Below are 26716 nucleotides of genomic sequence, written 5' to 3'. Positions count from 1 at the left end.
GTGCCTCAGAGGCCATAAAAAGGCGTTGGATCCTCAGGAGCGGCAGTTACATGCAGGAGTAAGAAACTAGATGTGCGTGTTGGGAATTAAGCCTGGGTCCTGGGTAAGAACAGCTAGTGCTCTTACCTACTGAGCCCTCATCTCTGCAGCCTGTTATTATCCCTAATTTTCAAAGCACTCCACATCTATCTCAACTCCTCCAGTATCCTAGAAAGAATTTAAAGGTAACTTTCAGCAAACTTGAAATGTTCGAGACAACTCACTCAGAAATTGCCTGATGTCTTATACTGAGGCATCACTGACTTCAAAATAAAAAAGGGTGGGTGTCGGTAACCAGACCTCTTCACTCCTCACTGTCAAAGGGAGACGTTCTGAGTATAAGAAAGGCCGTGAGTGTGGTAGCATGACTAGCCTTACTTGCTAAGCAAACCAGAATCTTCGTGGAATTCCTGGCATGGGCCCTTTGATCTTGGTAAATGCCCAACATTGGTTATCATAATTGAGGAGAGGGCTCTCTCTAGTGAGCCAGCCTCCACCTGAAGAGTTGCAGAAGTGCTGCAGGGAGGTCAAGGTCCAGGCTACTGCTGGTTCTGCAGGGACTTGACTACATGTCTTTCATTGGGTCACTTCACTTCTTGGAGGCTTCATTTCTTGATTCATAAAATTAGTTTGGAATATCTCTCTTCCAAATAGCAATGATATTGACCTGTGGCTGTATTTTCCTTCATCCGAATTTTCTCTGTATGTCTTTCTCTGTTTTTCAAGGTGTGTGTGTGTGTGTGTGTGTGTGTGTGTGTGTGTGTGTGTGTGTGTGTAGGCCAGTCTTTGGTGGTGTTTCTCTAGGGCCCTCTGCCATTTTCTCTTTTTTTTTCTTTTTTTTTTTTTTTTCCGGAGCTGGGGACCGAACCCAGGGCCTTGCGCTTGCTAGGCAAGCGCTCTACCACTGAGCTAAATCCCCAACCCCGCCATTTTCTTTTTGAGACTAAACTGCCCAGCGAGTTCCAGGAGTCCCCCTGTCTCTACTTCTTCAGAGCTGGGAAAACTGGTTTTGCTCGGTCAGGTCCCATATTTTCTTACATATGGGTTCTTCATTCTCTTCCTGTTACTTCCCTGGCCCCTCTAGACATTTAAGTTCGCCATCCCTAGGCTAGAACACCTGAGATTCTGCCTCCTACTCTGACACCTGGAAGGTTATAGCCAGTGCGTTTTTACCATACCTCAGCTCTCAGGCAGGAGACTTACAGCGCCCTGCAGCTCTGGAGTTGGTCTTTCATCCTTCCCAGCCTCTTCCCTCCTGGGCATGATGATGTAATCACCTTAGAGTTCTTCCTATAAATGCCCTAAAGCCAGGCTCTCCATGCAGTCACAGAGAGCCTCTTTGTAGCTCCTGTTTCTAGGAAGTGGCATTACAAAGCTTAGGCTGCTGCCTCACTTTCTAATTCGCTCTCCTTGGTTCTGGGAGGCCAAGTAAGGGCAGAGTCAGAGTCTTCAGGAGAAAGACTGGAATCAGTAAGAGAAAGAGGGAAGGGTGCAGAATGTAAACTCGGTAGGTGTCACCCCCCTCCCGAACTGAGTTTAAAAGTTCTAGGATTCTTTTCTGTATAAACCACACTTCTTGGCCCTTTAGACCGCATCTAGCCTTTAGTGAACTCAAGCCTAGTTACAGGCATTTGTGTGGCTATCAGACAGGGCTCTTTCTCAGCAGGGGATTTGTGCTCAGTGACCTGAGGGCACGCAGCTGCTGAGAGAGTGTCCAGGACATAGGCTCTCCTCACAAAGCAGCTCTGTGTTATAGGAACTCCCTCCCACACACATGTGCACACAAGAGTTGTATCTTTAAAATTGTCTTAGGTCCGGGTGGAACTCCTAAAGGAGTAGAAAAATGGCTTCTTTTAAAAAAGCTTTCTTTTGTAAGCTTTAGCTTCCTGACAACTAGAATTTCTCTTGTGTCTGGTGTGTGTGTGTGTCTGTGTGTGTGTGTGTCTAACAACTTATTTCTCTTCTACATGAGCCAAGCTCATGAATGTCCTTAAGAATCTGCTGACCAAACAAATAAACATGATCCATGCTAAGAAAGGCCCAGTCAAAGATGGATTTGTGTAACTGTGGGGGTTCTACCTATGCAATTAAGACAATCCCATGAGCCACACAAAAGCAATCTAATAGTCACCCTCCCTCCCTCCCTCCCTCCCTCCCTCCCTTCCTTCCTTCCTTTCCTCCTTCCTTCCTTCTGTCCCTCTTTTCTTCCTCTACCCTCCCTTCTTCTCTCCCTCTCCCCCTTCCTTTCTTTTCTTTCTCATTCTTTCCTTCATTTGCTTTTTAAGATTTATTTCTAACAAGGAGTAGAGGTACCTCAGAGGCATATGGATTTCTGAGTTAAAGGCCAGCCTGGTCTACACAGTGAGTTTCAGGACATCCAGGAGGTCTACACAAAACACACACATACACACACACACACACACACACACACACACACCACCACTACCACCACCACCACCACCACCACCACCACCACCACCACCACCACCACTAACGACAACAACAACAAACAAAACTTGAACAAACCCCCCTCCCCCTAAGAGATTTCTTATGAACAGGCTGCTGCATCCCCTGAAGCCAAAGTTGAGGACAATTGTGAGCCACCCAGATGGATACTGAACATCAAATTCTTGTCACTTGCAAGAACAACAAGCGCTCCTGTTTATGTGAACAGGAGCTCACTATGTGACCCTTAGCTGATCCAGAGTTGGCTATGTAGACCAGACTGTCCTCTAACTAGTGGCCATCCTTCTACCCCAGTCTGAGTCTCAGGATCATGACACACCCCTGGGCTCCTCTTCTTTCTTTCTTTCTTTTTTTTTTTTTTTTCTGGAGCTGGGGACCGAACCCAGGTCCTTGCGCTTGCTAGGCAAGCGCTTTACCACTGAGCTAAATCCCCAACCCCTCTTCTTTCTTAAATAGCTAATTTTCCTCTAGTAATAAAGTAGGCCACCACCCTACTGTGGAACACAAGGGGAACAAATAGTCCTCACTACTAGATTTGCTGCCGGTGATGGTTTGATTGACAATGTCCCCATGAATTCATATATCTGGATGCTTAATCATTAGGGAATGGTATTATTTGAGAAGGATTAGGAAGTGTAGCCTTGTTGGAAGAAGGGTGTCACTGGAGACGGGCTACAAGGTTTCAAATGCCCAAGTAGCTCCAGTTCCCCAAGCCCCTCTCCTTCTGTCTGCAGATCAGGACGTAGCTCTCAGCGCCTCCTGTAGCACCATGTTTTCCTGCCTGCAGCCATGCTTCCTGGCATGAGGATGATGGACTAAGCCTCTAAAAGCTAAGCAAGCCCCGATTTAGTGCTTTCTTTTCTAAGTTGCCTTGGTCATAGTGTCTCCTCACAGCAATAGAACAGTGACTAAGATAGTGCCCAAGTATTACATCTTCTCATTTTCCAGAGATTTCTCTCTTTTGCATCACATAACTGTCACAATGTTGTTGAGATCATCCTGGTCTCAGCTCCTGAAGTCAGCATTCCTTTTCAGCACATGATGCCATCTCTCTAAGGAAAGACCACAGGCTTGTGTCATTCCATTTGCTGGCAATAAAACTTTCAGTGGCATAGATGAGATGGACACATTTGTCCAGGATGCTATGGACCTGACTGTAGAGAGAGGACATTTGATACTGCTGAACAGTGGAGCACCATGGTAGAGTGTTATTATCATGCAGCTAAAATCTCAGATTCCTTACCCATGCATGATTTACATGTGATGGCTTAGGACCCATTTGAACTCACTGTTAATAAAAATACTTAGAAAAACAACTCTGTTTTACTCTCCTCGTTCTCGTCCTTCTCCTCCTCCTCCTTCTTCTCTCTTTACAAAACAAAAACAAAAACAAAAAACATCTGATAATGAACTGATAGCCTCTGGTTTATAAAGTATTCTTGGAAAAAGTTGCAATTCGTTCCTCACACCTCTAGATCTTGCCATGCATTGATAAGGGGTTTCTATGGGAGGGAGTTCCATGTTAGGAAAGACAGAGCTGCTAAGTATTTTCATTGTGAAAAACAAATAAACAAGAAGTGCATACTAAACAGCCTTGGGTTTTAAACAGAGTCAGCAGGACCATTTAGAACCAGTGTACTTCAATATGAGAGCTGTGGTAATTTGAACAAAAAGTCTGGGCATTTGAATACTTGGTCCCCATTGGTGGCTCCTTGGGGAGGCTTTGGAGGTGTGGCCTTGCTGGAGGAAGTGTGTCACTGGGGGTCAGACTTTGAGATTTCCAAAGACTGTCAAATACGAGGTCACCCTCTGTGCTTCCTATCTGTGGTTCAAAATGGGAGCTCTTAGCTCAAGTGGTAGCCTTTTTGGCCACCTGCTGCTGCCCTCCTTCCCTGTGATAGTGATGGACATTTAAACCTCCTGGACCCAACCCACAGTAAGCCCTTCCTTTTGAAAGTTGCTTTTGTCATGATGTTTTAATCACATCAACAGAACGGTGACTAAGAACAAAGCAAATAATACCCAGAGCTCATTTTCCATGTTATCTTCTTTAAGCAGAAGACTGGGGGAGCATTCTGTCAAATGGGGGATCAGCAATGCCTCCCTTGCAAGGACGGAGACCTGACTTGGATTCCAGAATCTACATAAACACAACCACAGCACGGTGACACAAGCTTGTAATTCTCATGCTGGGGAAATGAAGACAGGCAGAGCAGATCACTTGCCCAGCCAGTCTAGCCTGCTTAATGAATTCCAGGCTACTGAGAGGCAGAAATGGCTTAGCAGTTATGAACACTGCTTGCTCTTGAAAAGGACCAGAGTTCAGCACTCATGTCAGGCAGCTCACAGTTGCATAGAACCCTAGCTCAGAGCATCCAACGCCCCCTTCTGACCTCTGTGGCCACCTGCACATATAACATTTATTCACCCCACACATAAAAATGAAAAACAGAAAACTAAATAAGTCTTTCAAAATATTGAAAACAAATAAACAAAAACCAGTTGGACAGTGCCTGAGGTACAGGACCCGAATTTGATATGTATGCACACTCACAAAGAACACACACACACACGGACACACACACAAACATGCTCACTTACTCTGTGTAGCCGTCTTCGGGGTATGGGATTAGAACTTGCATCAGAAGTAGTATCTTTTCCTGGAGTAATTCTGGTTCTCAGCATTTAGCTGTTTAGAGCAAAACAGAGAGGTAGAGAAAATTAAAGACAAGGTCACAGTGTCTGGATACCAGTGTTCAATTATGAGAACATTTTCAACCAGACAGATGACAGGGTTCAAAACTGTTAGCACTGAGTTCACCCAGGACTTGGGAAAACAAGAGATTTGTCAAAATTAAGCTAGACATAGTCTCTGGGGCACAAATGCTTGAGAGCTTTGCTGATATGTAAGCGAAAGAATTCTGATTTACCAGATCCAGTTGTCACTAAAACCAAATTTTAATTAGCTAGAGTTCAAATACTAATAGCTTCCTATGCTGATATATAAGGTGAAAGAACACACAAACACATGAAGCTGGGGATAAAAATCCTCTAATCCGATTACATGTGCTTGAGATTAGATCTCTGGCGACATGCCTTGAACACCCCTTAACCTATTCACCAACTTCTGCTTCTTCTTAGCAACCACCCAGAGACACTTGCTTTAAAGACATAGTAAGTCATACACTCCACTGGAATAAAACTTCAAAATTCAAAGGACACTGGGCGACCAAGTGTATCCTTCACCTTCCAGTGAGACCTCAGCAAGCCTCCAGCCCCAGCTGCTCTGTTGAGTCTGTTGAATTCCATGCCTTTATGCAAAGGTCACAACCTACAGGCCTGGCTCTGACTGACCCAAGTTAGGTAGGAGTACTATGGCAGCCTTCCCACCGACCTTCCTGTGTTAGTTTCCTTTCTGTTGCTGTGATAGGATACTCTGCGGGCGGTAGTACTTAAAAGAGAAAGGTTCTGTTTAAAGCATTTCATCTGTACCCTGAAACAGCTGAGTGACCCGGAAGTAGAACCAGGCTATAAATCCTCAAAGACCACTCTCTGATGTCTTTCCTCCATCAAGGCCCTGGCTTCTGAGCTAGTACAACTGGTTGAGAAGCCTACGAGGCCATTCATTTCAGACCCCAGCACTTCCTTTCCTCTTTTCCCTTGTCTTGCCCCTAGCTTCCCTTCCCTGCCCTCATTTCTGATTTTCTTAGTTCCTACCCATCTGAAGCCCTTGGAAAGTGCTGTAAGGCTGAGAGAATAAGAGCCGAAGCAACAACACTGATGGACAGTTACTATCTAGTCAATATCTTTAGTCCAAAAGAAGGAGGAGGGGGTATAGCATTCCCAGAACCCCCAGGACAATTGTAGTTTAGGAAGAGGGGTCACCTGGCAATATTTGTGGCTGAAGAAGTTTCAGCCACTGCCAACTTCTTAGGGGAGGGAAGGGCACAGATTTTAGTTGAGATCTCTAAAGGGAGATATGGGTAGCTGAATAATCAAGACTCTAGAAAGACAATTAAGAACCGAGATAGAGGACACACAGGGCTTTGCAAGAGTGAAAATTCAGGTAGAGCCCAACAAAACAGAGGGCACTGGAATAAAATCATTAAGTCAGCATCCTCACAAATCAGTCTGAGTTGCCTCAAGGCATGAGAGATGACTTTCATCCTCTCACACCAGTCATTCATTGGCTACATCCACACGTGACCAACTCTGAGTCACTCCCAGATCTCAGCAGAGAGCTCAGCTTCACCCATGGGATGATGAATTTGGAGCATAGGCAATGTAGGAGTTGCAGAATCATTGAAGCTTCCATGAAGATGTAAATGGAAGTCTGGGTAGGCCCAGCTGTGCCTGTCAGGTTGGGGTTGCCTTCAGGCTATCCCTTCTAGGGGGATGGAAACAATCTCTCTCTCTCTCTCTCTCTCTCTCTCTCTCTCTCTCTCTCTCTCTCTGCTTCCTAGCCATTAAGATGTCAGTGGCACTTGACACACCCACCCTGTCATGGTGGATCGAAACCTGTGGGTGCCAAAATAAATCTTCCTTCCCATAAGTTGTTTAGTTCAGGTGCTGATCTCAGTGATGGAAAGTCTGACTAGTGCACCATGAGGTATCCCATAGCAGATGGTGTGTCTGTAGATGTCAGATAGGAAGGTGGTGTCAGAGATGTGGGTTATAGATAGATCTACGCCAACCCAGGATTCAATGAGATCATCTTGAGTTGGGAAGATTAGATGCCCTTAGAGAAAGGGACAGAGGGAATGGTTTGTGACTTGATGGGATATTTGGAATGGTAATAAAGTGCCAAATGTCTGGACAGGCCTGGAGAAAGAAATGATAGATTAGTGATTTCATTGTTGGGGGAGTCGGGAAAGTTCCAGAGATGGGAACTTGGGTTCAGCATCAGAGATGCTACAGTTTGTATCAGCCAAGGTCCTTGGGTGTAATTATTTAGGTAAAATTTTAACTCACTGTGCAAACAAAATTTACTTTTAACATCTTACAGAATCTAAGAAGAGCTGGTCTCTAAGGCTAGAAGGAGCCTCAGTTTAATTTCAGACTGGCAGATGTGCTGGGAACACAGTGCCAGCATGTAACAGTGTCTACTGGGAATCCAGGGCAGTGGATTTCAACTCTGGTCTCCCGTTGGAGTTAGAGGAAAGTCTGTAAAATGCTATCGACCAGTTCCTGTCCCTGGAGATCAATTATTTTTTTTAATACACTGCATCAAAGTTTAACTTGGAGCTTTTTTAAAGAAGAGAGTTTATATTTAGAGTGGGTCAACTTCATTATGAATAATTTGTATGAGCCGATGTGCCCTAATTCTGGGGAACATATTCTACCATCTCCTTTATCGCTGTGGGGACCAGATGACTCCTTCACTCCTCCCCACACTTTCTAATTTGCCTAGTGATTATCTATCTGGTCATTCACATGAACCACACCCCATCTCCTCAGAGCGGGTGTGGCTGACCCTTCATTGTTCAAGGAGGATTGGGGTGAGATCCTTGATGATTGGGTTGTGGATTCCAGAGTTCCTTAGTACAGACAATGAGGCTTTGTGAAAGCATTTCTATGGTGTGTGCTATAGCCTGTATGGCAGAAGATTCCTTCCCTCCTCTCTTTTCTGTCCCTTATTCTCTCTCTCTCTCTCTCTCTCTCTCTCTCTCTCTCTCTCTCTCTCTCTTCCTCCTTCTCCTCTTCCTCCTCCTTCTCCTCTTCCTCCTCCTTCTCCTCTTCCTCCTCCTTCTCCTCTTCCTCCTCCTTCTCCTCTTCCTCCTCCTTCTCCTCTTCCTCCTCCTTCTCCTCTTCCTCCTCATTCTCTTCTTCTTCTTCTTCTTCTTCTTCTTCTTCTTCTTCTTCTTCTTCTTCTTCTTCTTCTTCTTCTTCTTCTTCTTCTTCTTCTTCCTGCTATACTCTCAAGTCCAGCACACAGTGCAAGGCATACAAGTGTCCTATTGCTTAGCTACACGTAGAGAGTTTGTTTGTTTCAAATAGAATCTCTCTATGTAGCTTGAACTGATTTCAAACTCACTATGCTCCTGCCTCTGCCTCCTCAGTTTGGGGGTTATAAGTGTTCAACAGTGAATGAAATGAGGGCAAGATCACTCCTTGGTGTGGATGAGGAGACGAATTTTATTGTAGGTATGAGGAGAGTGCAGTCAGAGGCATCTGGAAGCATTCAGATTGAACCAGGCCATGAGGAGGGAGGGTGGGCTGTGAGAGAGGAAAAGAAAAGTAGAGAAAAGAAAATGGAAAGAAGAGAGAGGGCAAGCAAACCAAAAGAACAGGGAGAGAGAGAGAGAGAGAGAGAGAGAGAGAGAGAGAGAGAGAGAACCAAGAGAGCTCATGGCCAAAAATGGCAGTTTTTCATTCATTCATTCATTTGTTTGTTTAATTAGAATCAGAAGCCTGGGGAAAGGAAGCAAAGTCTCTGGGCTGGAGAGACTTACAGTAGGGAGGAGGGCATGCTGGCTAGGATTTCTCTATAAGAGGGACTTGCCGAGAGAGCCTTGAGGCTACCGTGTGCCAGCAAGCATCTCAGCCATAACAAACACTATGCAGAGTATAACACACTACACAAATGGCCGGCATTTGTAGGAGGCAGTGGCTGTCCCTGCAGAGATAGAACTGTGGTCATTTTAGACTGCTTCTTAAAGGAGGTACATAGCTCACTCCTCCAGGGACGGAGAACACAGAGAAAGACCAGGACTGCCTGTGAACTCCTCTGATGGTTCTCCTAATTCTCAGAGCAGAGGCCACTGATGTTCGTGCTTTGTGATCTCAGCATCACATGTGAATCAGACTCAGGCCAAGTCCCAGCAGCCTCTGCTCACTCTCCTTGTATTGCATCATTCTTTATCCTGGGAGCCCTAGATGCACGGATCTATATTCCTGATGGATAACAGTCTAACTTCCTGTCCACGGGACCTACTCCTGATAGATAAGCTTGGCTTATCTAGAAATTTGAAACTATGCTTTGATTGTCTTTTCTTATTACCAAGACAAATAGCATAGAAAACATAGATACTTACAGGGATGAGTTTGAAGGGCTAAGGAAAAGCAAACAAACACTACCCACTTTCCAGAGTAGCTATTGCTTCTATTAACATTTATTCTCTTGGTTCTTTTTCACTCATATCTGAGGATAAGTATTTATACTACAATGTTAATTATTTTGTAACCTGGATTTCATACTTAATCTACATTGATCATCTTTCTGCATTATTAAATATCTGACCTACTAAAAGAAGACATCTTGGCATCACAAGATGGCTACCTTACAGCCACACTAACCCCAACACCCACTACTTGCTATGCCCTTAAAAAATGTCTTTTATTTACTATTTGAGAATTCCACACATGTACACAATACGTTTTGATCATCTCCTCCTGCCACCCCACCTCTTCAATTCCCCCTGGATGTTCTCACCACATTTCCAAGCATCATGCTCAATTTTCTTTTAACTCATGGAGTGATTAGTGCTGCCAGTACGTATATGGGTATGAGGCCATGTGTGGGAGCATGGACAACCTATCAGGGACCCCATCTCTAAAAATAAACCATCAAACAATCAAGAAAAACAAATGGATCCTCCCTCTCCTGAAAGCCACTCTCTGTCAACAGTTAGTTATCATCTAGGAGTAGCCTCCTGAGTGCCTCCTCTGTCTAAGCTGGATTGTGACTGGCTTGATCGTTTTATGAGAAACAATTGCACTTTAAGCCAAGGCAATGTTTCCTAACCTCCAAATGTCCCAGGTAGGGCCTGGAGAGATGGCTCAGCAGTTCAAAGAGCACTTGCTCCTCTTCCTAAGGATCTGGGTTTGATTCCCAACATCTATGTGGTGACTCAGTCTTCTGCAACTTCAGTTCCAGGGACACTCTTCTGAGTTTACCAGGCATGTACATGGAATATACAAGCAAAACAGCCAAGCACTTTTAAATATATATATCATATATTTATATATCATATGTATATGATATATGTACTTTATATATTATGTATGTAATATGTAATATTACACACATAGTATATAAAATATATATATTTTAATTACATATGCGTATATTAAACATGAACATCTTATAATGTGAATATATCTCCCTTGGGGAAAAGGCTTTTACAGACTGAGGGTATGCCCAACATTATAGTATTGCATGGCTAAGGCTCCACGTTCACTGCTACTGAAACAACAAGTCAACAAACCCTGAAAAATAAGAGCTTTCGATATGAACATGGGTAGAATATGGATGTAGGAAACCGTGTGCTTCCTGTGAGAAACTTCATGTGGCTGAAAATAAGCCCAGATTGGAGGGAGGGCGCTGTGAGAGGCATTACTCAAAGCCAGCAGACATACAAGCCAAGTCCAGAACTGAGGACCCTACTCACTGACAGGGAAAGAGGCAGAGAGGGCCAGCATCTCGCCTGGTGTGCAAGGTCATTTCTCCATTCTTCCTCCCGCCCCCTGGAGGTCAACAGAAAAGGCCACTATCCCTCCCCAAAACTGAAGTGCTGCGGAGACTGTTGAATTTCTACCAGGAAGACAACTGTTGAGGTGGAGGAGGCCCAGCCCCGCCCTCCCTCGGAGCTGGAAGCCAGGAGCCTGTGACTGGACAGACTGCAGCTCTAATCCTGGAGTGCCATGCCTGTTGGAACCAATCAGAACCACTCTGCTCTTGGAGTCTGGAGAAGGCTTCTGCCTCACCATGGCAACTGGCTCCCTGCTGAAAGGGAAACTCAGGCCTCTACTTTGCTTTCTGCTCAGTGCTGGATGGCTGAGGGCTGACAATGTCCCTTGCTCCTCTTTTCGTTTTCAGCCTGTGAGGAAAATCTGACGAATGACAGTACTGAGACGAGCAGAGAGTGTTTCCCTAAAGCCAGCTCTAACGCTGTCTGAGAAGAATCTCTCCCTCATCTCTCCCTTTTTCTCTGTCTCTGTTCCTCTCTTCTTCTCTTTCCCTCTGTTTCTCTCTCTCTCTCCTCTCTCTCTCCTCTCTCTCTCTCTCTCTCTCTCTCTCTCTCTCTCTCTCTCTCTCTCTCTCTCTCTCTCCTTCTTGCATCTTTGGAAGTAAGCCAGACCGGCAATTTTAACTAGAGACCGTCAGGGCTCTCCACGGAGCATTCCCTGGAGAGATGGTTCTGTTTTAAGTTGCTTGGCACAAGAAACTGGTAGGCCTTGGCTTTCCTGTATGTTCTTCACGGAGGGTAGCAACAATCTGTAAATTCCCTCTACATTGTTACGAAGGAGCAGATACTGTTGGAACACTTAATCTGGTTCTGCTGATACCCTTGCCTCTGGTAACTTTGTACTACAACAATGGTCTCATTTTGAGAGGAATTAAATAGACAACAATTTGTTGGGGGGGAAAAACAGTATCATTGATTTTGATTGGAACATTTAGGGAACAAGAGAAGGAAAGCTTTTCTCCAGCCTGTGTGTGTGTGTGTGTGTGTGTGTGTGTGTGTGAGAGAGAGAGAGAGAGAGAGAGAGAGAGAGAGAGAGAGAGAGAGAGAAACACTTTCATGCGCGCACGAAAATTTATGTATTCATTAAACAACTAGGTAACTAGGTATTGGGGTAGAGAGAAGGCTCAGTAGAATGCTTGTTTGCACACATGAGTTCAGATCCCAGCTCCCATGTGCAAACACGTATTTGCTATCCCAGCAGTGGAGAGGAGGAGGAAGCAAGAGGATCGTTAGGGCTTATAGGCCATCCAGTCTGCCCCAGTAAGTGAGCTTTGGATTTAAGTGAAAGACCCTATCTCAAAAAGGAAGGTGGATAGTAATTGAGGACACCCCAAATCATTGAGGACACCCCAAATCAACCTCTGACCAATACACGTGCATATGCATACACATGTGCACGTACATAAACATGTACATACAAACACCACCACCACCACACACACACACACACACACACACACACACACACACACCAACTATTGAGCTTCGTCACAGTGTGGTGCTCTATAGTAAATGCAATGATGAAAATGGACGAACATCTGTCTTCCTGATATCTAGGAGGGAGACATAGAAACCGTATTCATGTTCACAATCAAGCATATAATTAAAGGCAAATCCTGTGAACAAATCTGCAGTTAGAAGGAAGGATTAAGAGAGACTGTGAAGCAGTCTATGAGAGGCAGACTTTGTAAATGTGGAAGGGCTGGCATGAAGCAGTCCTAGCTAGAAGAAACTAGAAAAGGAAGTGGTTGGGTGAGAACATTGAGTCTGTGGCAAACTCGATGATAAGAAAGGCTTGAGCCTGGGTTAGAGTTCAGGAGGGAGAGTGCCTACCCCGCATGCACAGAATCTTGGCTTCAGTCCCCAAGCACCAACTGGACATGGTAGTTAAGACCTGCAATCTTAGCATCCAAAAGTTATGGGCTTCAGAAGCTCAAGGTCACCCATAGCTGCATAAGGAATTCCAAGCCACCTTGTCAAAAAAAAAATCAAGATGCAACATTTTCAGGGCTCTTAAATGTCAAATTAAGGAGTTGAGGTTAATACAGGATACTGTCAGAGCAAAGAGTGAAGTGACATCAGAGGATGATGGGAGCTGGAAGAGAGTAAGGGAAGAGAAACAGGAAGGTCCTGGCACAGTGCAGATAGGACTGGGGAAAGGAGAGATGGTTCAATTGAAAATCAAGGACAAACTATGCAGTTTCATAGGAGGTTATCCTAGGGTCCGTCACACGGTCCTGTGAACAGTAAATAACTGAGCCGTTCGGCCCCAGGCATCTCAGAGAGCATCAGTTAAAAGAACAAGAAAAGTAGCCTCCAATTCAATTGCATTGGTTGTAATTCTTGCTTCCTCTACTCTTCTTGTCCTTGCCTCACAACGTATGGCCATGTGGCAATGACATTCCCAGGTCAGTGATTCTTAAACTTTAGTGCACTGAAACTACCTGGAGGCTTTGTCATAACACAGGCTTGATATTTTAAGAAATTGGATTTTTGGACTGGAGAGGCAGCTCACTTAGTCACTCCCAATACCTCCCTAGCACTCTACGAGCTCAGACTTCTACCCTCAGCACCGACTAAATGGGATGTGGTAGCACGTGTCTGTAATCCCAGTACTGGAGAGGCAGAGACAAGAAACACAGTTTAAGGTCTTACCTGGCTATACATGAGTTTCAGGCCATCCTGGGCTACATGCAACTTTGTCCCAGAGAGATGGGGAAGGAGGAGGGGAAAGACAAAAACTACACTCCATTAGGTATCTAAGATTGTGGTTCTCAAATTTCCTAATGCTGAGACCATTTAATACGGTTCCTCATGCTGTGCAGACTCCCAGTCATAACATTATTTTTATTGCTACTTCATAAACTATGATTCTGCTACTGCTATAAATTGGAATGTAAATATCTGTTTTCTGATGATCTTAGGCAACCCCTGTGAAAGGATCATTTGTCCCCAAAGGGGCTGAGACCCACGGGTTGAGAACTGCTCTTCTCAGAGATGATTATATGGCTGCTGTGTGGACCAAACTTGGAGTCCCTCTACTGCAGGTCTTCCACAGCTGCCTCTGTAACTACGGGGCAGAACAAGAACAGCAGAGGAGGCCACTGGATCGGAGAACACTCTTGTTCTCTGAACTGGTATTATTTGAGATGCCTGGAGCGAAACGGCTCAGCTTTATGTTGTAACTTTGTGATCACAGCAACAGTCAGGATCAAATCCTGGCTTTGCCTTTTGCACTACTGACTTAAGTCCTTGGAGTCTCTAACTATTCTATTTATTATCTTCATATATTATTTTATATTAATATAGGGCTAACAATGATCACTGCACAGGGTTGCAAGGAACAATTGTGAAAACCCATAGACAATACTTGGCTGTATGGCAAGATGCACATAAAATGAAATATGAAGCTAGGACATGTATATGCTACTTATAAGAACCCTTGAATTGATACAAAGTAAGGGGAGGACTAATAACCCAATATCTGGTGAGTTGAAGGTAGGAGGATCAGCAGTTCAAGGTCAATCATCAGTTACCGAAGTGAATTCAAGACAGCCCTGGCCATGTGAGACTTAAACTAAACAAATGAATGAAACTCAGGGAGATTTCATTTTTCCTAGTTTCTGTTTGGATTTGTTTAGCTTTTGTGACCTTTCTTCCTCCTACCCTCTTACCCTGGTTAGGTTGCTATGACAGGGCACTGTATAGGGTTGGCGATGTGGGTGAAGCAGCAGAGTGTGTGGCTAGCACTAGTTTACGTCAGCAGCTCTGCAGAGAGATGGCACATGCCTATGAGGCCAGCACTATGAGAATCACGAGTTCAAGGTCATTCTCAGCGACAAACATAATCATCTGCAAAAAAAAAAAAAAAGAAAGAAAAGAAAAGGGGTTGGGGATTTAGCTCAGTGGTAGAGCGCTTGCCTAGCAAGCACAAGGCCCTGGGTTCGGTCCCCGGCTCCAAAAAAAAAAAGAAAAAAAAAGAAAAAAGAAAAAACAAACAACCTCCTACAAAAGCATACCAGGAACTACTGAGCTCCGTGGAGTACTGTGGAGCCATGTATGGTGAATTTGGTTCCTTCCCTACAATAACCCTTGCTCTGGGAACGAATTAGTCTATCTCTGAATCATGATCTGGCCTGTCAGCCTGGTGGGTACACTAAAGACCACAGCGGATGTCATGGCTTTGGATTAGGCATTGTCTCTCCATAGCTTGTTACAAACATCAGCACATTGAGTCCCAAAGAACATGCATTGGAAGAGTCGCTTTCCTGACGATTTCCTGCTGGCCTGGAGAGTGTGCAGAAGAGGGAAAGGTGCCTGGGCCCAGAGGGAGGAGGAGTCAGGAGGAAAGGAAGCTTCCTGTTTGGACCTTTGCACCTCCCATTTGCACCCTATTAGCATAGTTGACTGTGGGCTTTGAGGGTTTGAGTCTGGTTAAGTTTGGAGGGTTTTTCTCAGTGCAACTGTCCGGGGCTTGTCCCCAGCAAAGAGAGCAGTGAGGAAGCAGGAAGCATGCTTCTCTTTAACCAGATAAGTCTGGCATCTCGCCATCCCTGAGGGAAGCAGAAGGCAGGCAGGCACTCCTGTAGGGAGGGCCATCTCAGGTTGTGTCTTTTGGGAACTTGACAAAGAAGGCTCTCAGGTTCCTTCGAATCCCCACCCTGCAGAAAGAGCTTGGAAATCAATCATCCCCTTCCTGCTGGATGTAGAGGGAACCTTGAGGAGAATGGGATGAGGTTTTCCTGCTCTAGGGCCTTCAGCTCAGACACTGTCATAGGTTAGCAGAAAGCGCAGAATCCCATTCAATCAATGAAAAGGGAAGTGGCTGGGCAAACAGGAGGATTGTTTGCTGTGGCAGGCACTGTCCTATGAATGGTAGGTGTTCAGCCCTTCTTTCTGCTTATTACACTTCCTCTTCCGGTGATTGCATAACCCAAAAATGTCTAGACATTGCCAACAGCCCCCAGAAAACAAAAATCACATGGTCTGGGATCTGCTGCTCTCTGGTGCGGTTCTCTGCTGGAAACACTTGGAGAACACATAGTCCGTTCCCTGCTTCTAGAAAACACTAAAGCTCCCCATGAAAGGGTAATTTACAGGAAGAATAGCACAGTCTCAAAACAGTACGCATAGAAAGGCAGGTGGAAGAGGATGAAGTAAGCCCCCACCCCATCCCTTTTCTTTTTTACTTGGGTAAGGAAAAGGAGACACGAAGCTTGTGATTTGCCCCAGGCCCTCAAAGGCCAGAGAGAAACCAGGGAGGGAAACAGGAGTATAAGATCTGACCTTCAGTAAGAGAAAAACAACTTCACCCTCCCTCCTCTCCTCCTCTCCTTCAATCCAGGATCTTCATGGGAACAAGTGTTGGTTGTTTTAGAAGCTGGTGGAACATTCAGAAATGTTTCCTTTAAATGAAGGACAAAGGGCAGGGGAGGAAAAGCTAGAATTGCTGACTTAAGAAATGTAGTTTACCTTGTCCACATGCTGCCACTGCCTCAGACCCTCCCACCTGCCTGTCTGGCTGCACGGCTTCTCCTATTGGACAGATGTGGAGCTGGGGACTGGGGTCTAGGGATTCTCACCAGGAGCAGCTCCTCAGGTCTTGCCCTGCCTCTGGAACATCCACAAAGCCAGACTCAGTGAGATCGTCCCCATCCCTTTTCAGGCTTTTGCAATAGGATCTCAGGGAATTCGGCTGACCTGGAACTTGCTGTATAGATGAACTTCTGATCCTCCTGCCTTGTGCTGAGATTCCAGGTCTTTGGCATCACATCCAGTCTATGAAGTGCTAGGACTCACACACTAGGGGCTTTGTAGACAAGAGTCCTTGTCTGTAACATCAGCATCCAGATGTACCCCTTTCAGAGGTTCCCCTGGTCCCCTGCATTCGAATAGTGCCGAGAAAATTAACAGAAGGTTGTTGCTTGACGGCCTCTCTTAGTGTCTCAGGCGTGGTCCTGGACAGAGCCTCAGCACCTCCCTCTGGGCCTATCCCAGTAGGTGGACTGGGGTGCAGGGGGCTGTCTCTAGCCTGATCCTCCAGAAAAATGGCTTCCCGAAACTGGTTCTTGATGGGACACTTTTCTTCCCCCATCCTGCTATCCCTTCTCTCCTCCTTTCCTCCTTTCCTTCCTCCTTCCCTCTTTCCTTTCCTTCCTCCTCCTTTTTCCCTTCCTCCCTCCTTCCCTTCTTCCTTCCCTCCTTCCTTCTTTCCTCCTCCTTTCTTCCCTCCATTTATGTGTACATAGTGTGTGTGCTGTGTAAGTGGCAGACAGAGCCATTTCTCCAGACCCCTGATTTCTTTCTTTCTCACAAGCCCAATTAGGGTTTATAAAATCACTTTTGGGCCTTTTTATTTTTTTAAAGACAGGGTCGTTACGTAGCCAGATTAGCCTCAAACTCACTATATAGCCAAAATGACCTTGAACAGCTGATCCTCCTTCGGAGTGCTGGGATTATAGGCATGGACCACATGTCCACCTTTAAAAGAAAAAAAAAAAGACCAGAATAGTTATAGCATATTTGTTATTTGTTAAAGAGAAGTGTAATACATTTAAAAATCTATTTTTTTTAACGAGGGAAGGATGTGAGGAAATAGCTGTTTTTCATGTTTCCCTTGTCCTGAACTATTTTGTGAGTTCTTTGGGTGTATAGGGCTGATGTATTGTAACACTTGTGTCCCTAGAACGACCAAAACCAACAGCAAATAGACAATCTGTTTATTCTGAACCCTGTAGTCTGAAACAGAAACTATGCCCCTTTACACAGGAAAAACTGGAGCCCAGAGAAATGAAGTGGGCTACTCAAGGCCACAGAATAAAAAGGCAAAGCATTAAGACATGACGGAGTAGGAGTATTTCAGTCTGATGAGAAAGATTTATGCTTTGCATGAAAGCCTGGGACATATAGGCAGCTTGAGAGAGCTAATGTTGTAGCAGCTTGCTGGGATTCAAACCTGGGACAAAGAGCTGAGGTGCACATTTTACATACCAAAGTGAAGCGGGCCTCCAGGTTCTCCCAGCATCCCCAGTCCCTACCTGTTACAGGGTGTACTCTGCTCTCTGCCACGTACTTCCCAGCTGAGGAGCTGGCCTTACTCTCCCTCCCCCAGGAGCTCTTCTCTATATACATTCTGGTGTTCCTCCTCCTTCTCCTCTTTCTCCTCCTCCTCCTCCTCTTCCTCCTCCTCTTTTCTTCCTCCTCCTCTTTTTCCTTCTTCCTCTTCTTCCTCTTTTTTCCTCTTCTTCCTTCTTCCTTCTTTTCTTTTTTCTCTTCTTCCTTCATCTTCTTTTTCTTTCTTTTTTTATTTATTTTTTTATTTTATTTTTTTTTAACTTGAGTATTTCTTATTTACATTTTGAGTGTTATTCCCTTTCCCGGTTTACAGGCCAAAATCTCCCTAATCGCTCCCCCTCCCCTTCTTTACGGATGTTCCCCACCCCATCCTCCCCCCATTGCCGCCCTCCCCCCAACAGTCTAGTTCACTGGGGGTTCAGTCTTAGCAGGACCCAGGGCTTCCCCTTCCACTGGTGCTCTTACTAGGATATTCATTGCTACCTATGAGGTCAGAGTCCAGGGTCAGTCCATGTATAGTCTTTAGATAGTGGCTAAGTCCTTAGAAGTTCTGGTTGGTTGGCATTGTTGTTCATATGGGGTCTCGAGCCCCTTCAAGTTCTTCCAGTTCTTTCTCTGATTCCTTCAATGGGGGTCCTATTCTCAGTTCAGTGGTTTGCTGCTGGCATTCGCCTCTGTATTTGCTGTATTCTGGTTGTGTCTCTCAGGAGCAATCTACATCCAGCTCCTGTCGGCCTGCACTTCTTTGCTTCATCCATCTTGTCTAATTGGGTGGCTGTATATGTATGGGCCACATGTGGGGCAGGCTCTGAATGGGTGTTCCTTCTGTGTCTGTTTTAATCTTTGCCTCTCTATTCCCTGCCAAGGGTATTCTTGTTCCTCTTTTAAAGAACTTCCTTCATCTTCTTCTTCCTCCCCCTTCTCCTCCTCTTCCTTCTCCTCCTCCTTCTTGCTATTCAGCATTAAAGGCCGGACCTACTGGACATCAGACCCCTTTCCTTACACCTCACCTCAGGTGCTTTCGACATTCTTTGCCATGGACCTAAGTTTGGTTTTAAGCTCCCATGTTGAATGGTTCACAACTACCTCTAGTTCCCAGAGATGGGCCCTCCCTGGACACATGCACGCACATGGAACCCACATACAAAACACATAAAAAACAAAATCTTCAAACAAAACAAACAAAACAAAATCTACATTGTGCCCAGAAGACGGATGGGAAACAGCAAGGCCCACTGCAAGTCGGTGAGGATCTGTTGACTTGGTGACATGTCAAACCTCAGAACAGGGTGCTGACCTTCAATACAGGAGCAACTCGAGACTTTTAGGCACTAGATCAAGTGCAGAGCTTGGTGGGTGGGAAGGGCTGCCGGTTTGAGCAGAGGGCAGGCTGAAACACCTGGACCTGCAATCAAACCTAAGTCCTTGGGTGTAGATTTTAAGTGTGTTCTTCCCCCAACACCCCTCCCCCAACTCTCTCCTTTCTTCTTTCTGTTTTCCACCTTTCTATCTTTCTTTTTTAACACTAGGGCCCACCTTCTGGCTGGCTGTTACAGCTTTACCCTCCTGGTGACAGATTGCTCAGCTATGTGCTGGGACACAAACCTCCTTCCAGTCATCCCAGAATTAGGCCCATAGATTTCCAGTTATGGAAGGGAGCTGTTCTGAGTCAGGCAGCAGATGTAAATTATGGGCCTGAATTGATTTTGCATTAATTTCTCCCAGGCTACCTCCATGCTGCTTAAATACCACTTTTAAAAAGCAACGTGGCATTGTATTTTCAGGGGTGATTTGTTCCCACTGCAGAGAGGACTCCAGGAGGCCAGAGCAGCTTTTCAAGCTCTTTCCCTTGTAGGAAAGAAAGTACATTCACCAGTGAGCAGTTCTCTAGACCGAGCAGTGGGTTTTCATGGTTCCCAGCCCATGTTCTCATAATGGCTTTACTCTTCCTTTTAAGACATGACTTAGGACACAAGTTCGGCTTCCACAGGCCCTGGGAAAGCAGCTCAGCCACCCACAAAGACCGGGAATGGCTGGGCAGGAGGTCAGGTGGCAGATAATGGCACTGCGTGTCCCAGCGGCTCAGCCAGGCCCACGTGCTTTGTGCAATGGACTCTTGGCTCTCTTTCTCATCCGATTCTTTGAGAACCTATTGAGTAAGGAACAAAAAGACAGGCTATGTGCTCTCTACCCAATTCTTCCTAGAGGGTAGAACTGGGATCACATTGAAGCCCTGAGCATAATATCACCACCCAGGAGATGGGCATTCTCTCATATACAAAGCGCATCAGCAGACATGAGGATCCAGCTCAGTGGTTGAGCTGAGGGTTAGCCTGCACACGGACCTGGCTGCAGTGGCTGATACCAAAGCTCAGTCCATGAGCCGGGACACTTTAGTCGCATTTCTTCCCCGATGTGCCTCCCTGTTTTCTTACTTACTTGGCTCTTTTTCTGAGACATTTCTCATGTAGCTTGAGATGACTCCCTCAGCCCTACTCCTGTTCTCCAGGATTGAGTGTATCGAAGCTATCCATATAGACATTTGGAGCTGGTTGTGTGATTCAGTTGGTAGAATATCTGTCTAGTTAGCACGAAGCCTTGGGTTTCATCCCTAACACCCCATAAACAGGGTGTGGTAGTGCATATCTGTGATCCTAGTTCTCAGGAGGTGGAGGCAGGAGGATCAGAAATTCAAGGTCATCTCCAGCAATATAAGCAGTTCTTGGCCGGAATGGGATTCTGCGATACATGAGGCCTTGTTGTTAAAACGTGAGCTTGAGGACTAGAAATATAGCTCAGTGGCGGAGAGCACTTGCTGTTTTTGTAAAGGACCTAAACTCAGTGCCTAGCTCTGTCTGTGGCCCAATGCTACCTGTAACCCCAGCTACAGGGTATCCAATGCCTCTGGCCTCAGCAGGCATCACACCACACACACACACACACACACACACACACACACACACACACACACACACACACACAGAGAGAGAGAGAGAGAGAGAGAGAGAAATAATAAATAAATAAATAAATAAATAAATAAATAAATAAATAAATATTTATGACCACACTGTCCCCTTGCATTATCATGCCACTTGTGGCTCCCAACTCTGAGTGGACAGTCCTGGGGAACACTGTGTGCGTGCATACATGTGCAGTCAGGTGCGTGTGTCTGAGGTCATCCTAAGGTGCAGCTCCTCAGGAGCTGTCCACCTGTGTCTTTGAGGCAGGAGCTCTCATTGGTCTGGTACCTGTCACGTGGTATTAGGTGGGTTGACCAGTAAGCTTTGAGGATCCTCCTGCCTCTGAAGCCCCAGCACTGGGAATACAAGCCCGTGCTACCATGCCTGACTTTTTCTGTGGGTGCTGGGGATTTCACTCAGACCTGGCAAGGGTGCTATCAACTGAACTATCTCCCCAGCCCAGCACATTACCTAAACAAACAAAAGCAGGGTGTGGCCTGGGTGGAGAACGGACTTTCGGGTCTTAATCATCACCTCTTGGGATTGAGATCTGAGGTCTGGGTAGCTGAAATCTATTCCATGGACCAAACCGTCTTGGGATAAATAGGTGAGGGCTAGTCTCCATTTTTCGTCCCATCTGGCTGAACCACTGCTTGATGGGATGCAAAATTATTGATCTGATTGCTGATCCACTGTTTGCCAAAGACTGGTAGAGGGGAAAATCTGCAGTGGGCAGTGGTGGTCAGAACAGGCAAGGGCCCTAGTAGAGACCACAATCTCTTGAAGGAGAGATATTCTTAGAAATGTAATTAGTATGATCTGTGTTGTAAGTAACAGAAAACAAATTATATAATAAATATTTTATGTTTATCATGATATCTATCATATATACAACTTTCTAATGTTTGATATTTAGAGGATAATGAAGTGCCTCTCTGCCTTTTAGTTCACCTAAGTAAAAGAATCTGCACATTTGAAATAGCTGGAACAACTCTCCTGAATTTGCACATGGCTTGCCTTTGCTCTGTATTATTTCTATCACACGTTTATCCATTTCTAAACAGTATAGAAAATTTTTGTTGGCTTTATTGTATTTATTCTGTCTGCTGTTAACTGGACCTTTTTAAAGGTTTAGTCGATATAACTAAGAAAATTTGAAGAAATTGAGTATAGTTAGAAGATGATAACGGGAACCTATTAACATCATAAGGTTAATTCAGGGGGAGCTCTGGAGTTAAGAGACTGGGGCTGAAGTGTCCCTATAAAGACCTGACTTAGGGCACTGCAGTCTTATTCAAAGTTGATGCTGAAAGGCCAGAGCGTTACTCAAGTTTGGGTTCTTAGCGCCACCTAGGGGACAGGACGTGATAATTCCCATTCTCTGCTATGTGGAAGGAATCTTGTCAGCAGTTGGTTTTCAGAGGGCCTTAATTTTCTTAAAGATTGTGTGTGTGTGTGTGTGTGTGTGTGTGTGTGTGTGTGTGTGTGTGTGTGTGTGTGTGTGCCTGAAAATGAACTCAGGTCCTCTGGAAGAGCGTTCTTAACAACTGAGCCATCTCTACAGCTCCACAGCAACCTTAACTCTAATATATCATTTAATTTTAGGTAGTTTTGATTTAATTCAGAATCTCTTCACTTGCCCTTTTTTCCCTCTTTCTTTCTTTTGTTTATTCTTTCTTTCTTTTTAATTGATTTTTAAAACAGGGTCTCTCTGTGTAGTTCTGGTTGCTCTGGAACTAACTACTTAGGTCAGGCTGTCTTTGAACTCTACCTGCACCTGTGTGCTGGGACTAAAGATGTGCGCCACCATGCCTGGACAACGTAAGAAGTCCTAGGTAATGAAGAAACTAATCTTTGCAGATTACTCTATAACAAACTTAAGATATTATCAAAAATCTGATTTTGTGGTTCTCGTTTGTGTGTTTTGGTCAGGCTGACCTAGAACTGGCTATGTAGCTATGATAGTTTTGAACTCCTAACAGTTCTACCTCTGCCTTCAAGTGCTGGGATTATAGCTGTTTGCCACCACAGTAACATTAGTGTTTCAAATATAATTTTAGGAGGCTGGAATGCTGGTTTAGTGGTTAAGAGTGGTTGCCAGCAGTCATGTCTAGAGGCTCATAGACACCTCTGGGGACCTGATGCCCTCTTCTGGCCTTCGTGGGTATGTGGTGGTTTGAGTATGCCTAGCCCACGGAGTAGCACTATTTGGAGGTGTGGCCTTGTTGGAGTAGGTGTGTCACTGTTGGGCTTAGGCTTTAAAACCCTCATCCTAGCTGCCTGGAAGCCAGTCTTCTCCTAGTTGCTTTCAGATGAAGATGTAGAATTCTTAGTCCCTCCATCACCGTGCTTGCCTGAATCCAGCCATGTTCCATACCTCGATGATAGCGGATTGAACCTCTGAAGCTGTAAGCCAGCCCTGATTAAATGTTGTCCTTGGTCATGGTGTCTGTTCACAGCAGTAAAACCCTAACTCAGGCAAGGCACCTGCACACATGTGGGAATACTCACATAGACAAGTTCACATAAAACAAAATATTTTTTAAAGACCATATTCAGATAGCATCTACATACCAGAAAATTCAATAATTTGAGAGACATAATCTGGTATTTTCTAGTAGTTACTGAGTTGAACATGTTATTGAGCTGAACACCATTGACCAGTGTTAAAACACTTTTATAAAATGAGTGGAATCTCTCCTGTCCTTTATAGTAGTTAGTCCCCCTTCCCCTTCTTAACTGTATGTTCTTTCTCCAGAAGGTCTTCCTTAATCCCTTTCCTGTTTGAGCATTTCATGTGAATGGAGTTATGCAACATGTGTGCCTTTGAGGCTGGCATAGCGTTCCTGGTTTATCCATGTTGTGCAATTTACCAGTGTTTCATTCTTCCTGGTCGTTGGGTAGTACTCCACTGCATTTGTCTACTTAGCAGTCGATGAACACTGGATTGCTTCCAGTACTTTACTACTATGAACACTTGTACGGTAACTGTCTCTCTAAGGGAAAAACCAACTCTCATCACTAAACAAAGTAGTGCACCCTTTGTACAAAGGAGAGCTTACATAAATGGCCTGGGTCAAGAAGAAAGTCAAGACCAAATATTTGTGGAAGTATTGCCTCCAGGGTTCAGCATGTACCAAGAGGCTCAGGGAAGCAGGCCCTTGCAGAAGAACACAAGTGCTGTGGAGTTGTTCAGGATGCTGATGGGACAGCAACATTGAGAGATGACTAGGGAGCACCTTCTTGGGAGCACTCCAGAGGTTGGATTTATGTCTCAGTGCAATCCTTCCTCACAAAAAGACAGGGATCATAGGACATCTCCAGAGGGGAGACCGGCATCAGAGGCATCCCAAGTCTATTCTCTGTGGGTACCTTCAAGGCCCTGGCAGGTCAGAATTCTCATCAATATCCCTGGAGGCAATGAGGCTACTTCTCAGGGATCTTATGAGGGTTTAGGGATGTGTACAGACACTTAGCCCAGAGCCTAATGCAGTCCATCATGATGCCACATATTTTTTAAAAGAATGACTTGGGTCCAAGATACCCAGAAGTGGTAGTGGTGACCTCTGCTTACACCTGAGAAGCTTTTACATTTTTATTTATTTCATGTGTTAAGGCCACATGAGTAAAGATCAGAGGACAACTTTACAGAGTCAGCTCTCTCTTTCCTCCACGTGGGACCCAAAGAGAGAGCTCGGGTCACCAGGCTTGGCAGCAAGTGCCTTTTCAAGTCTATGCTCAGCCATCTCACCTGCCAAGAGTTTATATTATTCCCCATTAGATGTTTCTGAACTTAGATCCTGGCCAACAGAGTCTACCCCATTTTGAGGTAATAGAATACTTGTAGAAGGTAAACCTTATAAAACATTTTTTACCCAAACCACCATAAGATGGTAGAAAGACTCATTGTTAATCTGAAAGGAACCATCAGGTATTAGAGGATGGGCCCGAAACGATTACCCTGAGAGTCAGTAGCTCATTTGAGTAGAGAGATGTCGCTTAGGATTCTACCAAGTACCTCTTGCTTATGGAAGAGAGTTAGGGGTCCCAAGTTTAACCAAAACTTATGAGGAGAAGGATGAAAAAGAAAAACTCCTGGTAAAGCACCAAATGCAGCGACGTCCCATTTTAAAGAGTCTTTGCTGCTTTTCTCCTTGTTCTCGTCTGCCGCCCAAGCCCTGATGTGTGGTTGGGAAAGCACAGCAAGAGCCTAACTCTGGCAAGGAGGTGAGATAGCCATTCCATTGCAGGCAATACACCTGAGACTTAACCAACTGGATCTCTTATGTCTGGCACATGTGTATGTGTGTGCATGGTGGTAGCGGGTAGGTGTGTGGTGATGTGGGGTGGTGGATGACGGTGGGTGGTGAGTGGTGATAATGGTGGTGGGTAGATGGTGGGTGAGTGGTGATAATGGTGGTGGGTGGATGGTGGGTGAGAGGTGATAATGGTGGTGGGTAGATGGTGGGTGAGTGGTGGTAATGGTGGTAGGTGGATGGTGGTGGTCAGTGATGACAGTTGATGGGTGGGTGGTCGTGGGACATTATGCACTCACCTGTACAGGAGGATATGGAAGCCAGAGGTTGACACTGGAATCTGGAGTTCACTGATTCAACCAGACCAACTGACAAGCCTTCAGGATCAACTTGTCTCCACCTCATCCCCAACCAAGGCTGAGATGACGTCCACACAACACCATGACTTTCACATGGGCGCTCCCTAGTGACTCAGCTTTCCATGCTTGCACAGCAGGTGGTTTTCCTACTGAGCTGTCTCCCCGTCCCCCAAGCCATGATCTCTACAGCGACAGATGACAGGTTTCTTTTTTCTCTTTCCCTAGAAAGGTTAAAGCTCTTACCTTTGGGGAACAAGGCAGTGAGTCTCCCAGGAACTGCTCATGTTGCATAAAGCACAAAATGGAGAAAGCAGACGTCACATAGGTGCTACAATCTTCCTGTGGAAGAAGACAGAGTCTGATCGTGAAGATGCGGTAGATGTCTGTGCCTGTCTTTTAAATATAGACTCAAAATGCTTCTCGTTACACTCAGTGTATATACACCCAGTCTCCTGGATAGAGGAAAGAAGCACACCTCTCAGGGTTTGCAGTCAAACTAAAGAATGTTCATGCTTTTAACCCAAAGCCGTTTCATAAAGTTTTGTTTCATAAAGGTTTGAATCTATTGTTTTCTCTACTATGTGGACTTCAATAAACTCAAAAATTCTTTTAAGCTACAGAGAATCATCTTGGAGCCATCTCTGACAAGTAATATCGTTTAATGGGCTACAGTTTACCTACCTGTAAATATTATATTCATCAACAACTAAAAAATTAGGTCTGTCTTTAAGAAAAGATTGAACAGTGCTCATGTTAATTTGATAAATATAGCTTGGTTAATATGAAACTGAGATTTTGCCATTTGAAACTAACATTACTGAGGTCCATGTAAAATGAACCATCTACCTCATACACTTTCTTTTTTTCAAATGCAATCTATAATTATAAAATTCATAGAAACACAGAATTATGATTGATAAAGGCTGCCAAGATTCTAATCTACTTTGTATTGAGAAATTCCCTGTAAACAGACTTGCTTCTGGTATCAATCAACCTGATTAAAGGTTGTTCTTAAACAATGGCGTATGATAGAAATAAAATGTAAACTATGTATAATTTTATATTTTTCAGTAAACACATGTTGTGGATTGGTT

At 44.9% G+C, this 26716-nt stretch overlaps 2 long non-coding RNA genes across 4 annotated transcripts; one reads left to right on the top strand and one right to left on the bottom strand.

The window, feature by feature from the left end:
• Positions 1-2849: 2849 nt before the first annotated feature.
• LOC120100792 (uncharacterized) lies at positions 2850-26350 on the bottom strand. Of its 2 annotated transcripts, XR_005500847.2 has the most exons (3): positions 25866-26350; positions 5107-5194; positions 2850-3557 (listed from the first exon to the last, which is right to left on the bottom strand). It is a non-coding gene; the product is annotated as an uncharacterized LOC120100792 (long non-coding RNA). The 2 variants fall into 2 exon arrangements; XR_010063797.1 differs by having other exon boundaries at positions 2850-5194.
• On the top strand, positions 8737-26716 carry LOC120100791 (uncharacterized). Of its 2 annotated transcripts, XR_005500846.2 has the most exons (5): positions 8737-11675; positions 22712-22842; positions 25258-25332; positions 25571-25759; positions 25848-26716. It is a non-coding gene; the product is annotated as an uncharacterized LOC120100791 (long non-coding RNA). The 2 variants fall into 2 exon arrangements; XR_010063796.1 differs by lacking the exon at positions 8737-11675 and having other exon boundaries at positions 21119-22842.

This window comes from Rattus norvegicus, chromosome 2 (assembly GCF_036323735.1).
Source record: "Rattus norvegicus strain BN/NHsdMcwi chromosome 2, GRCr8, whole genome shotgun sequence".
Classification (NCBI taxonomy): domain Eukaryota; kingdom Metazoa; phylum Chordata; class Mammalia; order Rodentia; family Muridae; genus Rattus; species Rattus norvegicus.
This window is presented reverse-complemented; position numbering and strand designations above follow the sequence as displayed.